The sequence below is a fragment of the Salvelinus sp. IW2-2015 genome, unplaced genomic scaffold (assembly GCF_002910315.2).
Source record: "Salvelinus sp. IW2-2015 unplaced genomic scaffold, ASM291031v2 Un_scaffold1800, whole genome shotgun sequence".
NCBI lineage: Eukaryota > Metazoa > Chordata > Actinopteri > Salmoniformes > Salmonidae > Salvelinus > Salvelinus sp. IW2-2015.
This window is the reverse complement of record NW_019943173.1, coordinates 61,496-71,708: the sequence shown is the minus strand read 5'-3', so window position 1 is coordinate 71,708 and position 10,213 is coordinate 61,496. Positions and strand designations below refer to the sequence as shown.

Sequence of the window (10,213 nt, the reverse complement as noted above, 5' to 3'; positions counted from 1 at the left end):
CAGTCAGGAAGTTAAAGCTTGGTCGCAAATGGGTCTTCCAAATGGACAATGACCCCAAGCATACTTCCAAAGTTGTGGCAAAATGGCTTAAGAACAACAAAGTATTTGGAGTGGCCATCACAAAGCCCCAACCTCAATCCCATAGAACATTTGTGGGCAGAACTGAAAAACCGTGTGCGAGCAAGGAGGCCTACAAACCTGACTCAGTTACACCAGCTCTGTCAGGAGGAATGTGTCAAAATTCACCCAACTTATTGTGGGAAGCTTGTGGAAGGCTACCCGAAAAGTTTGACCCAAGTTAAGCAATTTAAAGGCAATGCTACCAAATACTAATTGAGTGTATGTAAACTTCTGATCCACTGGGAATTTGATGAAAGAAATAAAAGCTGCAATAAATGATTCTCTCTACAATTATGCTGACATTTCAGTGGTGATCCTAACTGACCTAAAACAGGGAATTTTTACTCTGATTAAATGTCAGGAATTGTGAAAAACTGATTTTAAATGTATTTGGCTAAGGTGTATGTAAACTTCTGACTTCAAATGTATGTCACACATGCATCAAACACAGACAAATGGAAATGTCTGCTCTACTCAAAATTACAACCAACTAATTCCAGCATTACCACAACAATGGAAGAGGCAAGTAGAAGGGGAAAAAGGTAAGGCACTTGTTTGTTGGCCCTGCATTAAAGAACATAAATGGTTAAAGCAAAGTGTGATAAATAAAAACATATACCAATTTTATTTAAGGACCAAAARATTTACAGCTGTGCCATATAAACTGAAAAATAGTTGGGAAGAGATTTTTGATGTACCCATTCCATGGCACATGGTCTATGAACTGACACGCAAAACAACGCCGGATTCAAAACTTCACATTTTTCAATTTAAATTACTATACATAATATAAAAACCGATATAATGCTATATATATGGGGGATACAATCTTCCCAGCTCTACAGATTTTGCTGTGAGGAGGCAGAGTCATTAGATCATTTATTTTGGTACTGTCCATATGTAGCTCGTTTTTGGTTACAGGTCCAGGAATGGCTGAAGAATTGCAACATTTGCCTAGAACTAACGCTGCAGATAGCAATACTGGGTGATTTGAAAAGCCATAGCAAATCAATCAATAATATAATAATTATTTTAGAATTTTTTTTTATCTTTAATTTACAATCCGTAGCAGCTATGAGAATAGAAAGGTTCAGTACTTTTGTGAAGCATCACAGCACAGTTGAAAAAATATGTCAAATAGAAATCCAAAATGGATGATGTTGAGAGATAGATAGGAGGGGTTGAATGGAGCTGAAGGTTGGGACTAATAAGATAACCAATGTAAAACATACAGGGTCTGTAAAATGTATATAGGTTCATACATGTTGTGAAATAGCACAGTTACAAATAGAAATCAAACTGGATGGACATCAGAAATAGAGGAAGGACTAAAAACAAACAAAATATAACTATTGTAAAATAGATTGTGTCAGTAAAATGTGTATAATATGCATAAACTGAAGGTAGAAGCCAAAGAGTAATTGTTTATTCGTTTACTCCAATTGGGGGAAGGGTGGTAGGGTTCGCGGGGAATAATAAAGGCATCTAAAAAAAATATGTATATCTATATAGATATGTGCATGTATGTATGTATGTATGTATGTATGTATGTATGTATGTATGTATGTATGTATGTATGTATGTATGTATGTATGTATGTATGTATGTATGAATGTTTATGTATGCATATGTACAGTATATGTATTGGTATGTATGTATATTTATATGGATATATATTTACCTAAGAAAGATATGGAGGATTGGAAATGATGCAGACAATTACATTGATGGAAGCAACAATCTGTCCTCAATGTTAAAGCTAATCCACCCCCTAGAAAAAAAACAGCGAGTAACAGCAGTGTACAAGGGGGGTGGTCAATGTAAATTATCCGGTGGGGATTTTTATGAAGTGTTCAGCAGTTTTATGGCTTGGGGGTAGAAGCTGTTGAGAAGCCTTTTGGTCCTAGACTTGGCGTTCTGGTACCGCTTGCCGTGCGGTAGCAGAGAAAACAGTCACCCACTTGGGTGACTGGAGTCTCCGACAATTTTCCGGGCTTTCCTCTGACACCACCTATTACATAGGTCCTGGATGGCAGGAGCTTGGCCCCAGTGATGTACTGGGCCGTTCGCACTAGCCTCTGTAGCGCCTTACGGTCAGATGCCAAGCAGTTGCCATACCAGGTGGTGATGCAAACGGTTAGGATGCTCTCGATGGTGCAGCTGTAGAACCTTTTGAGGATCTGGGGACCCATGCCAAATATTTTCTCTTGAGGGGGAAAAGGTTTTGTCTTGCCCTCTTCACAACTGTCTTGTTATGTTTGGACCATGATAGTTCGTTGGTGATGTGGACACCAAGGAATTGAAACTCTCGACCCATTACACTACAGCCCCGTCGATTTTAATGAGGGCCTGTTCGGCCCGCCTTTTCCTGTAGTCCACAATCAACTCCTTTGTCTTGCTCACATTAAGGGAGAGGTTGTTGTCCTGGCACCACACAGGAGGGGACTACAGGAGGGGACTAAGTACACACCCCTGAGGGGCGGATCAGTGTGGCAGACATGTTGTTGCCTACTCTTACCACCTGGGGGCGGCCCGTCAGGAAGTCCACAATCCAGTTGCAGAGGGAGGTGTTTAGTCCCAGGGTCCTTAGCTTAGTGATGAGCTTCGTGGGCAGTATGGTGTTGAACGCTGAGCTGTAATGAACAGCATTCTCACATAGGTGTTCCTTTTCTTCAGGTGAGAAAGGGCAGTGTGGAGTGCGATTGAGATGGCCCATTCCCCCTAACAGAGATAAAAAACTGAGTCAGGTTTGTAGGCCTCCTAGCTCGCACACACTTTTTCAATGTTCTATGGGATTGAGGTCAGGGCTTTGTGATAGCCACTCCAATACCTTGACTTTGTTGTCCTTAAGCCGTTTTGTCACAACTTTGGAAGTATGCTTGGGGTCATTGTCCATCTGGAAGACCCATTTGCGACCAAGCTTTAACTTCCTGATGTCTTGAGATGTTGCCTTAATATAGCCACATCATTTCCTCCCTCATGATACCATCTATTTTGTGAAGTGCACCAGTCCCTCCTGCAGCAAAGCACCCCCACAACGTGATGCTGCCATCCCCGTGTTTCATGTTTGGGATGGTGTTCTTCGGCTTGCAAGCCTCCCCCTTTTTCCTCCAAACATAACGATGGTCATTATGGCCAAACAGTTCTATTTTTGTTTCATCAGACCAGAGGACATTTCTCCAAAAAGTACGATCTTTGTCCCCATGTGCAGTTGCAAACCATAGTCTGGCTTTTTTATGGCAGTTTTGGAGCAGTGGCTTCTTCCTTGCTGAGCGGCTTTTCAGGTTATGTCGATATAGGACTCGTTTTACTGTGGATATAGATACTTTTGTACCTGTTTCCTCCTGCATCTTCACAAGGTCCTTTGTCTCTAGAGGCACCAGTTTAGCCAGGTTAGGTCACCGCGTGTGTGGGGGTTGGAACAAAATGGCTATCTAAGGCATATTGGACAGGGATATGGGCTCTACAGTGAAATAAGACAATAATCACTAACCAAACAGCAATAGACAAGGCATATTGACATTAGGGAGAGGCATGTGTATCCGAGTGATCATAGGGTCCAAAGAGTAGCACTAGATGAGTCAGGGAGCCAATTCCGTAGTCACTAGGTGATCTGGAGACATGGTGATTCTGACAGCTAGCGGGCCGGGGCTAGCAGATGGGCATCCGGCGACGTTGCAACGGAAGAGCCTGTTGAAACCACCTTGGACGGTTACGTCGGCAGACCAGACGTGATGGATCAGCGGGGCTCCGTGTCGGCATTAAAGCGTCCAGGCCAATTGGCAAAAGAGGTATTGTAGCCCAAGAATTGGCTGGTGGACCTCTTTGGCTAGCCGGGAGATGGGCCTAGCTCGAGGCTAGCTCCAGCCTAACTGGTGCTTGCTTCGGGACAGAGACGTTAGCCAGGAGTAGCCACTCGGATAGCAACTAGCTGCGATGATCCGGTGTAAAGGTTCAGAGCTTGCGCTGGGAATCCGGAGATGTGGTAGAGAAAAACCCGTCCGATATGCTCTGCGTTGATATCACGCTGTGCAGACTGGCAGGAATTGACCAGGTTGAGGTTGGCTGATGTCCGAGTTAATGATGAAGACCGCTAGAAGTGGCTAACTGACTACTAGCTAGTTAGCTGGCTAGCTTCTGAAGGGGGTTCCGGTTCTAAAATATAAAAATAACAGATCCGTACCACATTGGTTGAGGCGAGTTATAGGAGAGTATATTGTGTCCGTAGATGGAAAGTGAGATTAAAATATATGCAATATATATACGAAGAAAACGATATAAACATGGGACAGGACGGGAAATGACAAAAACACACGCCCGACTGCTACGCCATCTTGGTTTTGCCTTTATGTAGTGTTGTGGTGTTGTCTTAGGTCTCTCTTTATGTAGTGTTGTGGTGTTGTCTTAGGTCTCTCTTTATGTAGTGTTGTGGTGTTGTCTTAGGTCTCTCTTTAAATGTTGTGTTGTGGTGGTTGTCCTTAGGTCTCTTTTATGGGTAGTGTTGTGGTGTTGTTTAGGTCTCTCTTTATGTTGTGTTGTGGTGTGTCTTAGGTTCTCTCTTTATGTTGTGTGTCTTAGGTCTCTCTTTATGTAGTGTTGTGGTGTTGTCTTAGGTCTCTATCTTTATCGTTGTCGTTGTGGTGTTCCTTTGCTTTAGCTTTCTTCTTTTAGTAGTGTTGTGGTGTTGTCCTTAGGTCTCTCCTTATGTATGTGTTGTGGTTGTTTTTAGGTCTCTCTTAATATGTGTGTGTGGTGTTGTTCTTGGTCTTCTCTTCTTTATGTAGTGTTGTGGTGTTGTCTTGGTCTCTTTATCGTTGTGTTGTCAGGTCTTAGTTTGTTTGTGTTCTTAGGTCTCTCTTTATGTTGCTGGTTTGGTGGTGTTGTCTCTAGTCTTTTCTTTTATGTAGTTTGTGTGTGCAAGCTTTTCTATGTAGTGTATGTGTTATTCTTGTCTCTCTTAGGTTGTGTTTGTCTTAGGTCTCTCTTTGTAATGTTGTAGTGTTGTCGGTTCTCTGTGTGTGTGTGCTAGGTCTCTTATTGAGGTGTCTTGTCACTTTCGTTAGTGTTGTGGTGTTTGTCTTAGGTCCTCTTTAGGTGTGTTGGTCTTGTCTCTTTATTTGTAGTGTTGTGGTGTTGTCTAGTCTTGGTGGTGTTCTTAGTCTCTTTTATGTAGTTGTTGTTTGTCTTAGGTCTCTCTTTATGTAGTATTGTGGGTGTTGTCTTGGGTCTCTCTTTATGTAGTGTTGTGGTGTTGTCTTAGGTCTCTCTTTATGTAGTGTTGTGGTGTTGTCTTAGGTCTCTCTTTATGTAGTGTTGTGGTGTTGTCTTAGGTCTCTCTTTATGTAGTGTTGTGGTGTTGTCTTTGGGTTCTCTTTTATGTATGTTTGTGGTGTTGTCTTAGGTCTCCTCTTTATGTAGTGTTGTGGTGTTGTCTTAGGTCTCGTCTTTATGTATGTTGTGGTGTTGTCCTTAGGTTCTCTTTATGTAGTGTTGTGGTGTGTGTCTTAGGTACTCTCTTTATGTAGTGTTGTGGTGTTGTCTTAGTCTCTTCTTTAATGTAGTGCTTTGTGGTGTTGTTCTTAGGTCTCTCTTTTATGTAGTATTGTGGTGATTGTCTTGGTGTCCTCTTTATGTGTGTTTTGTGGTGTTGTGCTTAGGTCTCTCTTTAAGTAGTGTTGTGGTGTTCGATCCTTAAGGGCTCTCTTTTTATGTTATGTCCTGAGTTTGTGGTGTTGTCTTAGTCTTCTTCTTTATGCTTTAGTAGTGGTTGATGGTGGTTGTCCTTGGGGTCTCTCTTCTATGTAGTGTGTTGTGGGTGATTGTCTTGGGTCTTCTCGTTTTTATTGTAGTGTTTGTGCTTCCGCTTGTCCTTCGTTGGTCTCTCTTTATGTATAGTGTTGTGGTGCTGCTCTCTTGTTGGTTGTGTGAGTTTTGTTCTATATCTTTAATATCTTCCCAACCTCCGTCCCCATAACGGGAGGTCCTTTTTTCGCTGTTGGTAGGGTCCGAACATTGTTAAACATCTCCAGGAATTTGTTCTTATTGACTTCCCGTCCATAGTTAACATTGACAGATAGGTTCAGTGTAAAGTTTACATACACAAAAATATTACCAAAGAGGAGAGGGGTAAAACATGGTTAATAGATTCATAAAATGTTTTTGTCCTCCTCCTCACTATCCCCATAGCTTTTCCCTCTCTCCACCTCCACTCTTTCCCACTGTCAGGGTTGAGGGGATGGGATCTGTTGTTTTTGCATGTGTGGACACATTTTTGTTGTGTGTGTGTGGTGTCTCCCTGTAGTGTTGGCTCTCGACTTGGGGTTATCTGGGTGTGTGTGCGTTGTTCACCTGGTTATTGTCGTGTGTCACCTGTTTATGTTGTTGGTTCTCACCTGGTTATATGTGTGGTGTGTGTGCTGTGTCTCACCTGGTTATTGTGGTGTGTGTCTCACCTGGTTTATTGTGGTGTGGCTGTGTTTCTCAACTGGTTATTGGTGTGGTCTGTCCACCACTGTGTATGTGTCACCACTGGCTATTTGTGTGTGTGTGTGTGTGTGTGTGTGTTCTGCACCGCTGGTATTTATTGGTGTGTGTGTCTCACCTGGATTCTATTGTTGTGTGTGTGTGTGTGTGTGTCTCACTGGTTTATTGTGTGTGTGTCTCACCTGGTTATTGTGGTGTGTGTCTCACCTGGTTATTGTGTGTGGTGTCTCACCTGGTTATTGTGTGTGTGTGTGTGTGTGTGTGTGTCTTCACTGGTTATTGTGTGTGTGTCTCACCTGGTTTATGTGTTTGTGTGTGTGTGTGTGTGTGTGTCTCACCTGGTTATTGTGTGTGTTGTGTGTCTCACCTGGTATTGTTTGTGTGTTATGTGTGCTGTCCTGTTTCAGTTTTCGCTATGGTTATTGTGGTAGTGGTGTGTGTTGTTTTGTGCTCACCACAAACTGGTTATTGTGGTCCCGGTTGTTGCTTGGTTTTGTGTGTCCACGTGCGTTATTGGTGTGTGGTTAGTCTCACCTGGTTATTCTGTGTGTGTGTGTGTGTCTCACCTGGTTATTGTGTGTGTGTCTCACCTGGTTATTGTGTGTGTATGTGTGTGTGTGTGTGTGTGTCTCACCTGGTTATTGTGTGTGTATCTCACCTGGTTATTGTGTGTGTCTCACCTTGTTATTGTGTGTGTGTCTCACCTGGTTATTGTGTGGCATCCCGTAGAGCGCTTCTACCAAGTCTGCCGCTCTCTTTAGAATGACTTCCTGTGGAGGAAGGGAGAATGAGGGGGTGAATACGGAAATCTTCACAGAGCTTTACTCCATTTTATTACACGTTGTGCTATGAATGCAGGATTGAGGGATGGAAATAAAGAGGGAGAGGAGAGGCAAGAGAGAGAGAGAGAAAGAAAGAGATCCTACCTCTGAATAAAACATGAGTCTCTCTCTCCATCATTCAACCATCAACAAGCAATCCTGTCTACATCTTCCCTCACCCTAACCTCTAGAAGGATCATCCATCAATTCATTTAACACACTATATCACTAGCTGACACACTAACACTACACAACCTACCTATGACATTACACAGCCTACCTATGACACTACACAACCTGCCTACAACACTACGCAGCCTTCCTATGACACTACACAGCACAGCCTGCCTATGACACTACACAGCCTGCCTACAACGCTACGCAGCCTTCCTATGACACTACACAGCACAGCCTGCCTATGACACTACACAGCACAGCCTGCCTATGACACTACACAGCACAGTCTGCCTATGACACTACACAGCACAGCCTGCCTATGACACTACACAGACTGCCTATGACACTACACAGCTTACCTATGACACTACACAGCAGGCACTACACAGCCTGCCTATGACACTACACAGCCTGCCTATGACACTACACAGCCTGTCTATGACAGCCTCTCTATATACCTGTAATAGTCTGTAATCTGTAGTACCCTAATCTCTGCCCTGTGATTATCCTATCAACCCTTGTCATCTAAATCAATACACACAAACAGTGTATGTGTGTGTGTGTGTGTGTGTGTGTGTGTGTGTGTGTGTGTGTTTGTGAGTGTGTGTGATGTAGACATTATGAGCCTTGTAAAACCCTTTTTAAAAATGAATGTGCCTGGGCCAGGAAATGTGCTGGAGGAGCGACAAACAGAAAATTGCTCTCCCCCTGAGATCCCCTAAAACACTCACACACACACACACACACACATACCACACACACACACACACCATATGCACGCAGCACACACACCACACACACACTCCAGGAAATGTTTTAGCGGTAAGCTGTATCTATCTATGGACATAGAGGCAGCTAACAACATTTCTGTGATTATCTTTAGAAGTGACTCTGGACCCCAGTCCTCATAATCACTTTACTAACTCAACAGACCCCAGGACTAAACAGACAGACAGAATAAGGATGAGAAGAACGAGAGAGGAGAGGGGGGGGGGGAAGAGAGAGAGAGAGAGAGAGAGAGAGAGGGAGAGGGGGAAGAGAGAGAGAGAGCATAAAGACAGAGAGAGACAGAGAAATGGAGATGGGAGAGACTTAGGGGATAACGATACTGAGATGAAGAGATGGGAGGGAGGAGGAGGGAGGAGGGAAGGGGAGGGAGGGAGGGAGTGCTCTCCTCTTTATAGCACACAGTGGGGGTTTTGTCTGTGCCCTAATACCTCTTCCTCATTTCCCCTCCTCCTCCCCTCCTCCTCTCTCCTCCCTCCATCCGTCCATCAGTCATCCCTGGGAGGCAGGGGGTTGAGGAAAAGAAGGAACGCAAGGAGAAGGAGAGAGAGAGAGCATACATACTAAAGTTCACTTATCTCCCTGGGACCCCATGTCTTCAATCACACTAGAGCGGACTGACGAGATAGGACTCCACTCTCTTATCTACCATTTCACCCCCCTATACATTATCTTTCTCTCTCACTCTCTCTCCCTCCCGCTCCCTCTTCTTGTATACATCTAAGTAATGGAAGGTAGACCAAAAGCAGAATTCCCAATATTGAGTGAATTAGCACCTTTGACAGCGCTTCACACTCTTTATTGCTTTGCTGACCCTCCGGCATGTCCTGTGTGTGTGTGTGTTGTGTGTTGTGTGTGCGTGTGTGTGTGTGTGTGTGTGTGTGTGTGTGGTGTGTGTGTGTGTGTGTGTGTGTGTGTGTGTTGTGTGTGTGTGTGTGTGTGTGTGTGTGTTTGTGTGTGTGTGTGTGTGTGTGTGTGTGTGGTGTGCGCGTGTGTGTTTCGTTCAGGGGCTGATTGAAAGGCAGTATGTCGAGTGAGAGCACACACATGCTCCGTGCTTGTCTACATCCTCACACACACACCCACACACACACACACACACACCACACACCAACACACACACACACACACACACACACACACACACACACACCACACACACACACACACACACACACACACACACACACCACACACACACACACACACACACACATACACGACAATGTTTGTGTATATCGTTTTAGGTGATGGGGGTTGATAGATAATCACAGGGCAGAGATTAGGGAAACACACTTACAGACTACTACAAGTATAGACAGATGGTCATAGGCAGGCTGTGTGGTGTCATAGGCAGGCTGTGCGGTGTCATAGCAGGCTGTGCAGTGTCATAGGGCAGCTGTTGAAGTGTCATAGGGCAGGCTGTGAAGTGTCATAGGCAGGCGATGTGGCAGCTGTGCAGGCCTGTGCAGGCTGTGCAGCCTGCCTATGACACTCCACAACCTGCCTATGACACTCCACAGCCTCCTGTCAGTGTGTCAGCTAGTGATGTAGTGTGTTAAATTGATGGGTGATCCGTTGAGAGGGTAGTCTGTGGGATATGTAGACAGGATTGAAGAGGTTAGTCTGAGGGATATGTAGGCAGGATTGAGAGGTTAGTCTGAGGGGAGATGTAGACAAGGATTGAGAGGTTCGTCTGTGGGGAGATGTAGACAGGAATGAGAGGTTAGTCGAGGGAGATGTAAGACAGGATTGAGAGGTATTAGTCTGTGGGGTATGTAAAGGCAGGATTGGAGGTTCGTCTGTGGGAGATGTAGACAGGTTTG

General features: G+C 44.3%; 1 pseudogene; it reads right to left on the bottom strand.

Moving 5' to 3' along the window:
- Positions 1 to 10,213, bottom strand: part of LOC112072011 (transcription factor COE1-A-like) — a 41,135-nt pseudogene that overhangs the window by 17,463 nt on the left and 13,459 nt on the right.